We start from the raw sequence: 18,323 nt of genomic DNA, 5'->3' as shown, positions 1-18,323 counted from the left end.
TGCTCCCCGCCCCCTTCCCAAATGTTCCCTGAAATGGACAAATCTTCATCTGTCCCCAGCAACCAACACCACCACTCTTAATTAATCAACCATAGCAAGGCAAATCATTGAACAAAGATTGACTGAAGTCTTATTTTATCCTTCGCAAGCACGATAAGTGCAGTTCCCGCAAATCAGAATCAGATTCCTCTTGATTGGCTGAGTATGTTTAAAAACACACAATTTGTCACTGGTTGTTTGAGCCACTCTACGTCTGCAGGAAATAAGTTGCAAAATGTACATCTAGGGCAGGGGTGTCAAACTCATTTTTTTCGCGGGCCGCATTGTAGTCATAGCTTCTTTCGGAGGGCCATTATGACTGTCAACCCAAATAAATGTATGAGCACCTCATATATATACAGTAAAAGCTACAAAACAAACTGGCAAATAACTCGTTTTCAAAATCAGACGAGTAAAAACTGGTCAAATATTAAAAAAAAAAAAGATATTAAAAGTGAAGACAATTTGCAATTCTAGTACACACGAATTTGATGCACAATTTGTCTTCGCCGGCCACATGAAATGATGTGGCCGGCCGTATCTGGCCCCCGGGCCTTGAGTTTGACACCTGTGATCTAGGGAATAAACACAAGTACAGTCATTAAGCAATGTAAAACGTCAAGTAGTACACTTTTAGTGCAGTTATCCAACATTTTCTTCACAAGTTTTCCACAATTATGTGTGTAATATATTTAGAAACACATCCCTGCATTCATTTTACAGCGTCTTTAAGTGATATTAAAACGGAAAAAAAATGAAAAACTACTGAAAGAACCACTTCTAACGCAGCCTCTGCTATCTCCACACGTTTTCCTCATTTTAGAGTGAGCATATCGTGAGTATTTTTCAGTGGCGGGCTTATTGCATCACAAGTATGTTCAGAGTGATGCTGATGTTACATTCTGCGATTATTATGTGAATCATGTGTGTTGGAAATAAGCCGTGCTTAGGGGGAAAAAACATCTTCAAGAAGTATTTCCGAGTCTTTAATAATGCTTTCCAAGTCAAGCAGGACATAAATAACCACCCTTTTTTCCCACAAGCTAGAAGAGATATGTATCTTAGGGCTATTGAATGTTATCTTGCGCCACTGCTCCGCTCGCCTTTTATCCAAAGCAGCTCAGACAGCACCAAAGATTAAACAAATTGAAGTGTTACACACTGTTTTGGTGTAATTTACGGTAATTGATGTTTCTATTTGGTGCCACAGCCCCACCGGAGCAACTTCTTGCAGCTTGCGGGAAGACACGCGGCCCAGTGGGGTGTATTGACCCAGCCTGTTTTAATGCTCCCCATTGTTTGGCTAACATACTCTCCTTCGTTCTGAGCCAAGGACGAGCGCACCTTGCGTATTCGAGGATGTAGTTTTCCCTCCACGCTGCGCCAATTAAAGAAAAATAGTTTTTTCATACCAGTAGCAAGCCGAAATTATATTGAATTCATTTGCATTTATGGAAAGTCTTCACTGTGTGGCACAGCAAAAACTATTTAACTAAACTCATTATGATGCAAATCTTTATGAAATATTGATATAGAGGTTAAACTACATTCATCAGTACATTTTTATGTGCGAATATTTATACTTGGACCAAAAAACAACAAACAAAGTGGAGTGGTGTGTCCTTAGGATAATACTTGATAATTGCTGCAGCTAAGGGCTTATAAACCATTTTTACATAAAATCTACATATATCACCACTGCTTTGACCTTATTTGGAACAAATGAATGATGCAAATGATTAAAATTGCTTCCACTTCACACAATTAAGTACCATTGATGCCTTGGCTTGCCAAATAGTGAGCCTTGACATTCGTGAGTAAATGAAAGTCTTATAATTGTGTCTTAACGTGCTGACAATATTTATGCATTCATTAATGCCACCTATGTAGAACTATTATATCAATGCCGAGTCGTGTTCAGCGGCGGAAATGCCCCTCCCCCCCAAAATACAATCCACAGACACCTCGGAAGCATGACACCCCCCCCCGATGATGATGTGATGGAGTGAAAGGTGATTGGTCGCTGTTCTGAAACCTGCTAAATGTCAATTAAGCGACCATTTGCAATCAAGCTGTGTAAATATTTGAAACAGCATTGCTTTGTTACTTTAAGCAGTCAACCCCAGTTATTAAAAACGTTAAACAGTACTCAAAAATCTCCATGAAATCCTAACATTAGTCACAATGTCCACCTTGTCATTTTCCACTCTGTCAACAAGCGCATCTTTTTTTGTTGTTGCTGTTTTCATGCACATGCTTGCAGTCAATTCATTTCTACCTGAGATGCGTAAGAAAACAACAAAAAAGTGACTTAAGGTCAACGTGGATAGAACTACTGAAATAAACAAAAGAAGGTGGACAAGTGTCTAAATGCCCCGCTGATAATAATCATCAGTAAGTGCAACTTAATGCAGAAAAATCCATCCACCAACTCTGTCCAAAAACACTCAGGAAACAGCTAAATCGACTAAATACAATGACGTTAAAAAAAAAAGTATACATGTCAACTTTTTGGGGTAAAATACGTCTCAAAGGCACCTTATGGTGACATTGAGTAAGCCCACAAGATAAAATCCATTTTGTACTGCAGCAGCTCAGGCAGTAGAAGCAGCCTTTACCGCCTTCCGAGGGTTCTCCTTTTACCCCACACCTTCAAGAACTCCCTTTTCTTTTTCAAAAGGGTTCTTCTGGGATGGAACAGGGAAAAAGAGTCTCTTGAAGACATTCTTACTTCCCCCTCCTCAAAAGCCAGTGCGATCTTTTTTTGCATATTTATTTATAGCATGTTTCTGATTTGCTGCAATCCCATGCAAGAGAATTGTTTTGCAAGAGGCGTTGACAAATTACCCCAACACACAAATGCGCATCTAGTTCTCACTTTTTTTTGTCACTTTCTGGCTGAGGTTCTGAGGAGAAATGACGAGTTGAAGCACAAACGCAGACGAGCGCTATTCCGACAAAATAGAGCCACGCCGGCAATCACGGCATCATTTGATGTTGCATTTCTAAACACCTCCTATATAAAACACATCGCGAATAATTGTTTTGTTTTCAGGAACTGACACATGCTGTGCACATTTCACTGCTGCGAGCGTCATCTCCATTGACCAAGCCCATACCGATTTTCATCATTACAAACGTGAATGTTTGAGTTGTCTTTGCCTTATATTGTACATAATGTGTGAATGCAGAGTAAAACATTGTTAAAAGTTGGACGATTAAGAAAAAAGATCTATAAAATCGTCTGGCCAATTAATCAGTCAAGTCCCACTACATCTTTTATTGTTTTCTTCATATGACTGCATATTGCAAAGATGGAAAGCGCTGGAAAAATATTTTCCCTTAGTTAGTATTTTTTTTTCTTCTGCAAACTGTATGAAGCCTTGCATTCCAGAGTAGTGTAGCACCACAGAGCAAACAGAAGCCCCTGGGAGTCAAGTGTTATCGTATTCGGTTTGGTAGGCGCAACAGCTCATGAAGCCGAGTGTGTTAAATGCATATTTAAAACATCTTCATTGAAGTCCGATTCACTGATGCTGCTTTGCCTGCAACACTAAGAAGTCACTCTCAGATTTATGTCATGTAAAAGTTCTAATTAATTACCAATTACATCATGAAATATGGATGGATGGATGGATGGATGGATGGACGGACGGACGGACGGACGGACGGACGGACGGGTGGATGGATGGATGGCAGCCAGCAACATTAACTTTGAATATCCTAAATGCAAACTATTCAATAAAAAAATAAGAACACGCAATCAATTCTGAAATTCTCTTTGCATTTGAACTCTTCATATTGCCACAGCGCCCAAAGCTCGTTTGGCAATTTCCAGTAAGACATCTCAATCTGTGTTGATGCCGTATAGATTTATCACCTCTTAACTATATGACATTTCTGCAGAGAGGCCTAAAAAAGCCCATAATAGTCATGATATACAGACGGAGAGGGGGTGGGGTGATGGGGTGTCATTTGTCAGTGCGCTCATCGGGGTTCAAAAGTAAGCTCGTCTTTGTCTAATTCAACACGTTTTATTTCTGTAACTGAGAAATCTGTTCAGGGGCCCTAACATTTCTTTTCCAACTGTCAGGGTGTCATTTGTCAGGAAAAAAAAGACGATCTGAAAGTGAATGCACACCCCCAGTCCGTCTGTATGTTGTGAGGTTATTGCTGTAAACAGGCAAGGTGCGCATGTGTATGTGGCTCGCACTCACACAGAGCAAACCCAGGCAACTTTCCACTCAAACATGCTTTTCCATGAGAGAACTTCTGCACTTGATGGTGTGAATTGTCATCTCCAGTCAATGATATCATTCTTTCCCCATTTGTGTTTCTTTAAGCCACTGGTGTCGAAGTCAAGGCCCGAGGGCCAGATACGGCCCGCCACATCATTTTAGGTGGCCCGTGAAGACAAATTGTGCGTCGAATTCATGTCAATTCCAAAATTTTAAATTGTTTTCACTTTTAAAAATAGAGATATTGTTAGCAATTTTTATTACATTATTTTTTGAATAATATTTCTTTTTAAGTATTTGATTTCAATATCTCATTTTTAAATATTTGAACAGTTTTTATTAGTCTCTGTTTTGAGAACTAGTTATTCGTCAGTTTGTTGTGTAGCCTATACTATATGTACAATATGAGACGTTCATATATTTATTTGGGTTGACAATTTTAATGGCCCTGTGAGGCAAACTATGAGTATGATATGGCCCGCAACAAAAATACATTTGACACTCCTGCTTTAAGCAAACAAAAAACAACAAATAGAAATTCAGAGCTCATCGCCACTTTATTTTATTTATATATATATATTAGGTCTAGCAAATGCATATATGCATGCATATATCCTTGTGTAGCTGTACTTTACTAACTGCAGTGTTTCCTAACCAGTACTGAGCCAAAGCACATTTTACACTAGAAAAAAAAACCTCACAGGGCAGACCAACAAACAAAAGTATTACAAAAAAGTGGACAATCAGGTTGATTGTGTAACTTCGACCATCTGGGACTTTAGCACTCTGAAATGCCTTTGGTGTCCTCATCAGAATCACTCAGTCATCGTTAAAGTGTGGCAGAGAAAGGAAATGCTGAAGTCTTACCAAACGTTTGCACACATACCACTAAAGTACGTGATTTTTACATATAATAGCATTTCCTTTGCTAGCTACAGTAAAGTGTGCTTCAACGATAATACCATATACTATTATATATACATATATATATATATATATATATAGAGAGAGAGAGAGAGAGAGAGAGAGAGAGAGAGAGAGAGAGAGAGTTTGCATGTTCTCCCCGTGCCTGCATGGGTTTCCTCCAACATTCCAAACACATGCAAATGCAGACCAAGTGCATCATTTGTAGTTAACGAATCATTTTTTGCCCAATTAAATGAAATTGCATACATTTCCATATCACACCTGATGATCTTTCGCGCCACAGTAGTTGGGAATGGCCGCTTTGCCGTATTTCTACTTTGAAGAGCCCATGAGGTCAGGCTTGAAATGACGGCGTTTACACGGCGGCGAGCTTCCTCTCCTCGCTCCCGTGAATCCATTTTCCACACAACACATTTCAAATCAAAGCGGCGTCACCGTAACATGCCTTAGGAAACATTAAGCCATAGTGCGCCACTTTCATGTGTGATAGCATGGCCCCCGTGTCTGCTTTGATGTGCTCGCTTTTTTTTTTTAATGCTTTATTAATAACGCCACACCCGACTCGCCTAACATCACCACTTCAGATTCTCTCTGCTACACCTTTTTTCCGTATTCCGGAACTGGCTCCCTCCTTCTATAATCCCGCCTCGGCCTGTGAGTCGGCTCTTGGCATTGGCCTGTTTGTCTATGGGAGGGGGGATTATCATAGATAAAACCAGGGAGGGGAAGGGCAATGTCCTGTGGGGGGGAAAGAGTGTGGCAAAGGCCAATAAGAGGGCAGTGAGAGGCGAGTGCTGCCTCACTATTGGTTGCCGTGGAGATCAGACACGTCTTCATCTTCTCAAGCAGCCCTCCTCGGACTTGACTTTTATTTCCTGGAAAAGAAGTGAAAAATATTTCTAGCTTCTCAATATTTGCAAATAAATAAATAAATACATAAATAAATAAAAAAATTAATTAATTAATTAATTAATTAATATAAGTGATTTTTTTTCTAGCTTCTCAATGTTTGCAAATAAATAAATAAGTAAATGATACAATAGAGGCTCATTATTTGCCCTGATGTCTGATATCATGACCATTTTGGAACTTTTTTGCATTTTGCATTCTTTTCACTGACTCTGGTATGTCGGAGTGTAGAAGCTCACTTTTGGTTGCTTTGATTTGTGAAAAACACAAGCAATTAACTTGCAATTACACTCTGTGCATCTACTTTGTGGCGGAAAATAATATATTCATGCACTAGTTCCGAACAAAATGTGCACCATTCTGTGTTTTTGTTCACATCTTTGAATGTAAGGCCTGTTGGGAGTGCGTAGGGGGAAACATTTATCGTTTAAAAACAAAAATCTCTATTTTTATGCTATGTTGCTGGCATAAGGGGAGTTTTTTGGTCCCTTCCCTGAAGTAATCCAGAGTTGACATGCTCTGCAGATCCGTCCGAGGCCATCGCAGCTCAGAGGCCAGAGGTTTTGTGCTTCAAAGGGCCTCCTGCCCACTTCCTGCCTGCCAGAGTTCCGCTTCCTTGTGCGGAGGTTAGCTTTGCCTTCCCTTCCGCCGCCTCCGCCTCCTGCTGCCCTTCCAACAGCAGGTTAAGGACGCTGAGTGAGTGGAGCTCCTGGCCGTGTGATCTCCTTGAGTGTCCTCCCCAGACACCCACACCGGGAGAAAACACCTCCCATGGAAGCATTTGATGTGAAAATCTGCTTTGGGTTGAACTACGGCATTAGAATGCACATGCTGCAGTGGTTAAAACACGTCCAAGACATTGATGACTTTGTACGATTTTATCCTTAAAACCTCAGAAAAAAAAGAGTTAAAATAGCGGTGTTCGATACCAATACAGAATACTGACACCAGAAATACTTTTTGATACATAATTGTGCAATGAACACAATGGTAGGTAATTGTGAACAACGTTACGAGGCACACGCAGTCTAGCGCCAACTGTTGACAAGGAGGACTTACTTACTTATCAGTGGTTGTCCACTATATTCATTTTTTTTGTGCCACCTCAAAAAAATACTCTAGTATTACCATTACGACCAATGTTTACATACAATAACGGAGTAAGACAAAGTGTTTATCAAAAGCGAGAAAGTGGTCTTGTTTCTTAAAATTCGTATTAAGGAACATTATCACCACACTTTCCATATAGTATAAGGTGCTCTGCATTATAAGGCGCACTGTGGTTTTTTGAGTAAATTTTAAGTTTTTAAGTGCGCCTAATACTGCGGAAAATACGGTAAATTAAAATCTGCTGAAATGGTTTGATCAAAATTAAACATCCATCCATCCATTATCCGATATAATCATCCATTCTCCGATAAATTAAACCTTAAATGTTAATGAATACAGTTAACGATGAAATACTAATGAAGTACTAATGCAGTACTTGAAAAGTGCAGTGTCCTGTAAAAAAACTGCATTCGAAGATTTTTGTGTTTCAACAAAATTTTCTTTGTAGTTAATTCAGCGATTCTTTCAAGTACCACTAGAGGGAGCCTGTGTACCGCGAGTGGCTCTCCTATCACTAACGCAGTAGTTACTTCGTAGTTTTTGGAGAACTACTTTTTACGATTAATGGAAAATGTTGCTTGTTTGTATTTATTTTACTTTACCCACCTCTGATTATTGTCTTTTGTAGACTTGGCAGAATTTCTGCACTGCAGCAAAATAGATGGTCTGTGTGTACCAAATGTGTGTACCAAATAAAGTGTATTATGGCTGTGGATAACATCTCGTTCTCTACTGGCACTTTACACATTTTGAAAGCTATTATGAGCGGCTCCAAAGATAAACTCCACATTGATCAATTGTAGATTTAAAAAAAAATCGGTTTACTAAGCCCAGACACCACCCCCCACCTCCATCCAGTATATTAGCAGATCTCAGTATGTCCGCTCCTCTTGTGAACAGGGATGAGAAGGAGCCGGAGGGAGAGGAAATAAAGGTCCGACGAGTCTTGGCAAGGAGACGATGGAGGCTGAGACAGATGGCATGAAGTCTGCGGCACTCTGGCGTGGCTCGCCTGGTGCTAAAATCCTGCTCTCTCACATTCCAACAAATCCTACCAGGAGGCTGGGGAGTCTGTCACACCACTCCGATGGATCCACACCGCCCCCCCGGCCCCTTTCCCTTCCAGCACCCCACCTACATCCCCACGTACTATTTTACCCCGACTGGTTTGTGCGTGTGTGTGTGTGTATACATGAACAGATATAGAAATGGGATCCAGCAGGGGTTGGAGATCAGCAGGGACTCATGTCAACCCCCTAACGGGAAATGGGGGAGCTTAGTTGAGCGTGATGACCTTTTAGCATTTTGGAAAAACTGGGACAAATCATGGATGGGACAGTTCTGTCCAAGGAAAGAAGGCATAAGAAGCTTTTTTTTTTCTTTTGCTTGGACAATCTCAAGCCTAACAAACCAGAGCCATTTTCCAAGACTCCCCGTGGGCCTCGAAATCTAAAGTGGACAGTAAGTGTAACTGTGATTACACTTTGTAGCACAAAACCAACAACTGGATCACGAGCTCGGCATGACATCTCCAAATATCACACTGTTTTTTTTCTTCTTTTTTTACAGTCTCAAAGAGCTTCCTCCAATAAGAACAATCTCATTTGTTTTATACTCTCGTCTCTCCCTCTCCCTTTCTTCGTCTCACTCCCCACGCTGTCTTTCCGCTGCCCGCCTTCTGTTTGTTCTAATGAATGACTTTGGAAATGAGGTGCCGCTGTGAGGAGGTCACATGGGGCCTCAGCATCACATTACTGTTAATGATAATAAAAAGAACAATCTGTGCTAAAGCTTTGGGATGACTTTTTTTTGGTCGTTCCCTCTTCACTTCACATATGGAGGGAATATTTTTATCTGAATTGATGTTGACGCAATTAAAATGCACCATAAATATGATGTTACTGTTGTTTTTTTTTTTCTGTGCGAAAAAAGGCTGCTGTGATGAAAGGTTTACAGCAGCGTGCCATCTGGGTTGCAAAGTACCCCACCGAGCATCACGTCAGGCATGTGGGATAAAACAATGCAACAACATGCGTCGTATGTACCCCGTGGTCATGTTTTAAGTGCATATTCCAAGAACATTGATAGAGATTTTGGAAGGAAGCAGTGATAATGATATTTCTCCATTTTTAATAAACTTCGTAGTGAGTATTGGCCTCATATTGTCACTTAAAGCTGAACAACTAGTCGAATTCAAGTCAATATTGCAATGTAGTGTGTGTGTGGGGGGGGGTTAGTTGTGACCGTGGATGCTAGCTTGGCCCAGTACAAATTTTATAAAACCAATTTTATATGAAATATTTAATATTTTGCACTTCATACACTGAAATTGATCTATCATTTTTTTACTGTGTACATTTGATCGTCGCCATTTGCTGACGCTTTGCTCACCAAGTACTCGTGTGTTTCAAATATTTCATCCATAAGTACACATGCTACATACAATATAGAACTATAATTTCGGTTCTGGCCGTCCTTTTCTACGTCGCAGGGCGACACCCTTTCCTCACCTTCACCCTGTGGGATGGGCAAACGTCAGTTTGGACAGCATGGCTTGGTGTCCATGCTTCTGGCAGGGTCCGCAACTTCCTGGCTCACTCAGCGGAACGGGGCAGGCCGCTCACTCAGTTAACTGATCGGGCGCCAGGCCGCCGTCGCCAAAGTTAAAGGTCAGCTCAGGGCGATCTTGTTTGCTCATCCTGTAAAGACACTGACACTGGGTTGCTGAGGTATTGTTATGCTAATATAGAGTTTCTCAACTTTTATCAAAGCACATATTTTATATTAAAACATTTTCACGTGACTCAAAATAATACATTTATCTGAATGTACTTTGCCTGTTTAGTTTAATACTTTGCAATTATTCAAACATATGAACGGTAACAGGTGGATGTACATTCTGTTATTTTGTAGAATAGATCAGAAGATATCTTTTTTTTGTTGCTGGCATGGATACGTAAATAAATTCATCATATTCAGACCAGTGAACCAAAACCGAGTCATCCTAATTAGCCCCTGAAACAAATAAAAGGTGTTTTAAGAAAGGAAAATGGTGGCTTTGTAACAGGTTTAGCTGAAGGTTGTTGCTAGCTAGCTGTTAGCATCAATCTGTGCCTCCACCTCCGACTATCGGTGGTGGGTGATGTGATTTTAGGGACAGATTTTGAAAGCGATGCCAAAGACGTGAAAAGTGGTTCGTCGATTAATCGGTTAAACTCCGAATTAAATACTGCAAAAATGTAGTGGAAGTGGACCTTCTTTCACCAACAAACGGATTTCCTTCACGTGCATTCATGTAATGCAAACGGTCCTGTGTTGGTCCGTAAAAGCCCCTCGCTCCCCCCATCAAAACTCATCGGGCCTCTTGCACTCGATTCGTCCCATGGGTCTTCATATGTCAAACTTCCTCCTATTTTTGGTGTCATGCCTGTTATAATTGCTGTTGCTTTTTAGAGATATTACCGTCCCCTGGCAAATTAAAAGTGCCATCCCGCTACTTTCCTTGCAAGGAAATTGCTTAATAAATGAGCAGGCCCCCGCTTTGCACTGATGATCACAATTGCAGCAAAATTGCTCACCTCGGGGATGAAGCGCCACATTGTGCTCATCACCTACTCACGTGCCGCACAATAATACGGCCAGGTTATACAAGGGGGGATAATTGGCATCCCCAACAGGAGCTCTCACTTGACTGGTGGGATGGAGGGGGGGAGGGTGTGCCAACCATTGAGAGGGTCACACCACGCAGGGTCCATAAGATGATTGTTTGTTCGCACACCAACACGCCAAATCAGGGACGTGGCACATAGAGATGATTGTCTCCTGCCGCTGTCAGCTTGCGTTCTTTTTTTTTTATATCCAGCTGCGGAGACCTCATCCTGGGAAATTGAGCAATTTCTGATTGAAAACGGTGTTGGTAATTAGAGCACTTATTATTTGTAACCACTTGGCATTGCATTAGTATGCAAAGCTGGCAGTCAGCTTATCTTGGAGAAAACGTTTGTTTCCTTAATTGCCCTCTTAGGACAAAAGTGAAGAGGTGGGGGTTGCGGGCAGGGGAGGATGCTGCAGGAAGAATGGTGCGTTCAGGGGAACACGGGGGTTAAACTGCGGTAATGGGCCGCACACGCATGGACACACACGCGGGCACGCATATAAGCAAACACACTTGCGAGGGTACAAAAGGCACAACATTCCGCAACACACACACACGCGCACATCAGTCCAGACAGAAGTGGAGTCGGAATGAAACTTGTCCAAATGACTATTCAGCAGTGTCTGCTTTTAATGACCCCGCCTTGCACTCCAAATAAAGAATTCATCATGCGGTGGTGATGCAATTCGTGGACTTTACAAGGCTTACTAAGCAGAAAAATAAATTAATAATAAAATAATGACCTTTTTTGAACTTCAAGTAACTTTTCTTATTCATATTCCTCATTTACCATTAGATGCTCTTAAATGTGGTTTGTCTGGATCATTTTTTTTAAAATAACCTAACTGTAATCTACCCCCTCCCTTCAATATTGCAATCTAAATTATTATTTTTTTTTTTTTTTATCAGGGTTTGGAAAAGGTTTGCAAAGATGTTCGCACTAATTTTACTTTTAAATGTTTAACATGTTTGAAACGTATTTGACTGGCCAAGATTGAAGTCGTCTGTGGGTTCTCCCACAGCAGTGCAGCCCCCCTTCTTGCAGATCCTTCGACCTGTAATTGTGTGGACAAAATTACCAACACCAAGGCCAACTAACCGCGCAGTCACACGGGAGAGTTTTTTTTTCTTCAATTCCTGAGGTGATATTCTGGAATAATTTCAGCAAAACTTCTGAGGCCTGGTGAAATATTTTTTTCCCTGAAACGTCATAGCTATAAATGACAACACATGGTCAAATTTGCATTGACTTGGCTTTCATTGGTCGAATTAAAAAAAACTTGGAAAAAAAGAAGAAAATGTCTCCAAAACCTGATGTGCCGGAGAAAAAGATATTTTTAAAGATTCAAAATATGGTTAGGGACACATAAAACACAGCTGATTTTTACAGATCATTTTAATAATGTACGATAGCTGTCACCAGAAAGTTTCAACAAAAATGCCAAAAGTTTTTTTTCATGATTGCAAACTCCATCTATAGAATTGAGGATTTTATTTATTTCATCATTATGTTGCGAGCATCATTGTTGCAGTTAAATGGGGTGAATTCAAAATCCAAACTGGAGCCTGATGAAGATGAAAACACATGTGATATCTCTCTCTCTCTACCCCCCCCCCCCCCCCAATAAATTAAGATTTGGCTTTGAAAATGCAATTAGTTATGTATTTTTATTTATTCATTCGCCCGGATGACTCAGGAGGCTCGTACACTTTGAAGTAGTTTCGGAATTATTTTGACTCTTCCTGTATTTTTGGACAGGAGAGACTAGCTAATCTCCGAGGACAGGTAAAAAAAGCACCCGAGGGGATTTTGTAGAATTCACACTTTTTAGGTTATACAAAGACATTTTTTAACCCATCTGTGCGTATGAAATATAAAAGCAGAACACATGCAGTAACACTTCCGCGGAAGACTCTTCCTGTATTTTTGGACAGGAGAGACGAGCTAATCTCTGAGGACAGGTAAAAAAAGCACCCGAGGGGATTTTGTAGAATTCACACTTTTTAGGTTATACAAAGACATTTTTTAACCCATCTGTGCGTATGAAATATAAAAGCAGAACACATGCAGTAACACTTCCGCGGAAGATGGCTGTTAACAAGCGAATTTCCTGTTAGTTACCCATCTCGTTTTCACACTTTGACAAAGACAAAACAAAGTTGTGCAGTAGTGTAATGCTTTATTTTCTTATTTTCCCCATGCAATTGGCCTGTGGCGCTTCCCATTAAGAGACAATTAGCCCCCGGCCCAGTTTGTGACCCGCTGAGGTGAGAGGAAGCATGATGATATTTTTTTCATGTGTCTATCTCGTGGCAAACTCTTAATGGGAAATGAGAACGTGTGATGACCGGGTGACATCATCGCCTGTTTGAAGAGATTATGCCCGCGTGTTGAAATGATTCTTTCAAAGTGAGCGCAATCTCCAACACTCATTTGGAATGCACAATCAAAGTCAGGAGATAGCGTGGAAATTTAAAAAAAAAACAATATTTGAGACCCCATCCGCAGTTTAATAGTGCTGTTTGTTTTTTGGTTTTTTTTTTTTTTCCGTAATAATCAAACGTGCATGGACCAGCCTGCGGGCATTTTTTATGTGCTATTTATTGAAATGGTTCATTGAAGGTAACAATTGAAGTTTTATTCAAGTCTAATAGAGTGAAGCAACTTGTCACCTGAGTGTTATACGTCATATTATGAATAATTTAGAAGAGAATGATATGAATAAATAACATCCAGTTTTGTAATAAAAACAAGCAAAGATCGAACGAAATGATGGATGGAATGCACACTAAATTTGCTAATCCAATCCTCATAGATGCGTACGAGGACATGACAGAGATAGATGTTCTAATCGGCTTAAAAAAAAAAAAAGAAGCTATATTTTACATATTCACTTTTGATTGGTTGCGCTCCAAGGTTTATTACAGTTTGTTTAGTGGCGTACAAGTGAACTGCATCATACTGAAATATATTTCCAATATTTTGGTTATCTAGTGTCAATCAAGACTGAGTATTTTCTTTGTAAAAATATAATTTCTCTTAATACAGCTTTTGGATTAGATCAAATTGGATAGTGCAGGTGTGACTAAAAAGTGTCTGATTGACGGCCTTTAAATCCTTGTTCCCCCCCCCACCACCACTTAAACAAAAATTGAATTATCCAAGCAAATTGATTCTAGTGTAACGAACTTTAAAGACAATATGTATCATCTTGAAGCTTACATTAATAATAATTAATTAATATTTATTGATTAATGCATTTAAATGTGCTTATTTAGATGAAGAAAATGAATTTGAAGGACCGCGAGGGAAACAATAATCTATATAAAAAAACACAATTTTGAAAAACAAATGAAATCTGCATGATAGAGAGAAGCACGTGTGCATGTGGCTCATATATCATTCATAAATCACGTATTTGTCAGATACTAAATACAGCTAATATTTATTCAATTACTTATCATGCAACCAACACCTTAAATTCACTTTCCTCGCAGTTTCTATGCGTTTTAGGGCATAAATTGCGCAGGTGTGACGTGTTCAAGTAAGCTCCTTTTTTTTCTTTGAAACAAAACCACATAGAGCGGGCACAATATTTCGGAGGGACAATGTAAGGTGGGCCTTAAATACAGCATTCCAAGCAAAATATATGTCGAATTTTTCATTACTGGGGCGGCAGCAACGCTCAAAGTAATCATTTTGCAACATGTGAAGAAGCCCAATCGGATCGCTCGTGGTGTATTTATGGGCCTCCAGTGAGCCCACCACGGTGAACTTGTCCAAAATTGTTCGGAGCCCAACGCCGAGTCAGTGCCAGTGTACACAGGATAACCAACAAAAAGCAGCGGGGTTTCATTTACTAAAAATATGCAAAGCGCAGGCTCATATAGTCGGAGGGCTCCACCACTGAATTTACAACCCCCCCACACACTTTCTTGGAATGTAACATTAATGAATAATGTTAAGATTAATTATTAATCTATCTTTTTTATTTAATAATAATAATAATACGTAGTGTTACATCGGCTTAATTCTATGGCCATGAGTGCACCCAATATGATGCAGAAATGCATCACAGATATTCAAATATTGTGTTGTTATTTTAATATTGTAATTTTCATCAGCAGCAACAGGCACTTTTCGTTAAAGCCAATACTGTATACGTTTTAAATTCCCTTTGTTAACAGTAATTATTTTATAATATTGCTTTTCAAACCAATTTCACGAGCCTATAATGTGTTTGCAAATGTGTGTGTTGAGACGGCAGGAAACGACAACAAATGAAAGAATATTTAATGCCCTTTTCAAATAAGCTTCTGAATGACTTTCCAGGCTGCAAAATGTGGCAAGTGCGACGTTTTGATTCTCCCTCCACCTCCTAATAATGATGTTCATTAAAGTCCCAGATTTGCGCTTTATTTGCCATCAAGCTATTTTACTTTATCCGCGTCGGAATGTGTGCTTCCCTCTTTCCATAATTGCATTTTTTGCCTACCAAAAGGGGAGCTGAGGTAATTACTTTGTCGCAGGCAGGTAAATTGAAATCTAATATTTAATCCTCCTTAAATCCGAGCTCTCTGACGCCGTGGCGGGTTGAGCTCTCCGTCAGGTATGTGCGTGTTCTTGTGTGGTTGTGCAAGGGGGAGGGGGGGGGGGGGAGTGATCTCCTGTTTTCGTCATAGGCAGAAAACAAGATTACTTAATCTTGATGAGACGTCGTTCCCCCACGTGTAACATCACAATGTTGCATAATGTTGCTGCACAAAGTGGACGGAGTTTACATTGGGATAAATAAATAAATAAATAAATAAATAAATAAATCTGATCAAATCTATGGTGCAGGGGCTTTGGAGGGGGCCATGTGGCACAGTACTGATGACCAAGAAATACAATTTTCTATTTTTTTTTTTTTTCAATTGAACTCACCTTAGCAAAATGGTATAGTCCAGTCACATGATCCACATGACATCAGATCCTCTGCTGGTAACAGAAGACCAAAAGTGAGTTCTCCCATTTATTTTTCCACTTTTGTAAAGTTATGATTGGGTAGGGTTAAAAAAATGTATGTACTTTTTTATTGTTGTGCTGTTTGTTTATTTTCCCAAGTATTTTGTTTCATCACTGCATGTGCTTAGTGTCACAATGCTATTAGCACAAGTGCCATATGGCTGTATTTTATGTACATTGGACCCCCATTTGCAGTCGGTATTTGCAGATTCAGTATCTGCAGATGCAGATTGCAATTATAAAGAGTGTCAATTACTTGATCTCTGCTGTGCCTGACTGTTGACAGCGATGATCCACTGCGTTTGCTCATTCTATGCTAAAAGCTCACCTTGTTACTTTCACTTGAGATACTCAAATGAGAAGCTTTAGACGCAAACAATGCCCCCCCCACTGAAAAAAACCACACAATTAGGAGTGTTTATTATGGGTGTGGTTTGGATTAGTGGTAGTCATCTCACAAACTTGTGACCATGTTGAAGTGTTCTTGAGCAAGTCACTGAACCCCGAGTTGCTTCTTATGTCATCAGTAGGTGAATGAGCAAGCAGTGTGAAGCTCTTTCAGTACCAAAGGTAGAAAAGCGCTATACAAATACAGCCCATTTATAAGATTTAGTTGATATAAGCCATCGATGCCCTGGAATTAATTTTTATTAATAATGTAATTTAAAAAAATAAAATGTCTACTTTTTTATGCCTCTAAATTAGGAATGTCATACTGCTTCTTTTCAGACTAAAACCAAACCATATCCATTCTTTGTGTACTCACCAATATAAGCACTCGTACTTCAAGTTGTTTTGATATTAAAAATTTCATTCAACACAAAGACAAAACATCGCAAACCGTTCTTTCCGAAAAGGATGTTGATTTGCCAACGTGTCAAACTACCATAGTATATCACCAACTACTGGTGATGACGAAATGCTTAGTTTGATCTGCTTTGCCATAAGTATATTGGTGGCTGGTATTGGAAGCCTCCACGAGTACCGATACCTTTAATTTTAGGATCTATCGGCACCGATACCGTGTATCAGTACTTGCCCATCCCTCCTCTTAGTGACAAAATGAATTATAAAGAAGGCAATTTTGTGAGGAATACACTCACTGGGCCCTTTATTAGACACAGGCACATGTACAGCAATAAAGTTACATTCACATTGCTTAAATCTTTTTTATTTTCATGTCTTACACGTTATTGTTTTAAATCTTCATACTTGTCCTCCTTCTGTCCGGCCTTGGTGAAAAGCTACACTCCACAATATTTCCCCCTCATCCTAGTTCAGAATCATGTTCCATTACGCCACTATTTAATGAATATTTCACTCTCTCGGTCTGTCTTGTCACGTCGCTGCGTGAATCCGGTGGCCTTGCGTCTTTCAAAAAAATTGCAGTCACGAGCAATGAAAGGCAAGCGTACACCAGGCGGCTTTGGCAGCTCCTTGTGTCTTCAGTCTTTTTTTGCAGGTATGCAGTGGGTGGGTGACAGGCAAGAGCGGAGGCAGGTAGCATGCTAAAAATCACTTCACTGGAGACCTCACATCAAAGTGGAAGCAAACCTCATATTGATTGAACTTTCAAGCTCGGAATAAAAATACGCGGTGACATCAGAGCAGCTAAAATGTGACTGTCATGTTTTTCAAACTTGGCTGAACAACTGACTGAAAAGAAGTATTGGGTGGCGAGCGCACGCGCGCGCGCACACGCATTGGCAGAAGACGACGAGCTGTCTTTGTCTTACAGGAGCCTCAAAGTCCGATTAGATTGAGAGGCACGCGTGAGGGGTTTGTCAAAAATACGATGATAGACAGCACTTTGGTTGTGCTGCATGGGGACTTCTCTGGAGCGCTGTCACTGTCACAAAATCCGACGCGGATCTGCCGCTTGACGGGGATGCGACACGGGACTGAGACTGATCGATTCCCAAACTGACAACCTCAATCTGATTCCGCGGCGGCACTGCTTTATGTTTTGTGTTAGGGTAAAAAAAAAAGTCCCAGTTGCTTGGGTGTGTGGTATAATTTGTATGCCAAGATTTGGTGACGATGGCCTGCGCAGCCATGAAGTAAAGTCCTGCTAAAGAGCTTAGTGAAGATTTTGACCTTGACCTTGCTGGTACCTCAGGTGTGCCAACACGTATCAAGATAATCGGGCTAGCTTTGTTGCCCCGCCCAACGAAGGATGTCAAAGGCACAACTATTTTATTGCTTCTAAGATTGTCTCATGAGATTATCCTTAGGTTGCCTTTGACCACCTTGGTTGGACGAGGGAAAAAGAAAAAACCAGGGTCGAAATATGTTGGGCCAACAATCTGGATTATTGAACACGTTTAATATTTAGGACCAAAAATCTTTATGTGTGGGGAAACCTGACTCTTGAGTCATTTGATTGTGTGGATTTTGACGTCAACAGGATGTAGTCAAGAAAACACCCTGACCGAGA

General features: G+C 40.3%; 2 long non-coding RNA genes across 3 annotated transcripts in view; both read left to right on the top strand.

Annotated features, from left to right (window-relative positions):
* Window positions 1–9,119, top strand: part of LOC119128059 — a 33,683-nt gene extending 24,564 nt beyond the window's left edge. Inside the window, exon 2 of the long non-coding RNA XR_005098931.1 lies at window positions 8,124–9,119. This is a non-coding gene — a long non-coding RNA (uncharacterized LOC119128059). The remainder of the gene's footprint in view (window positions 1–8,123) is intronic.
* The window catches only part of LOC119128056, a 128,622-nt gene that overhangs the window by 63,840 nt on the left and 46,459 nt on the right, over window positions 1–18,323 (top strand). The window lies entirely within an intron of this gene.

This window comes from Syngnathus acus, chromosome 10, assembly GCF_901709675.1.
Source record: "Syngnathus acus chromosome 10, fSynAcu1.2, whole genome shotgun sequence".
Classification (NCBI taxonomy): Eukaryota; Metazoa; Chordata; class Actinopteri; order Syngnathiformes; family Syngnathidae; genus Syngnathus; species Syngnathus acus.
This window is presented reverse-complemented; position numbering and strand designations above follow the sequence as displayed.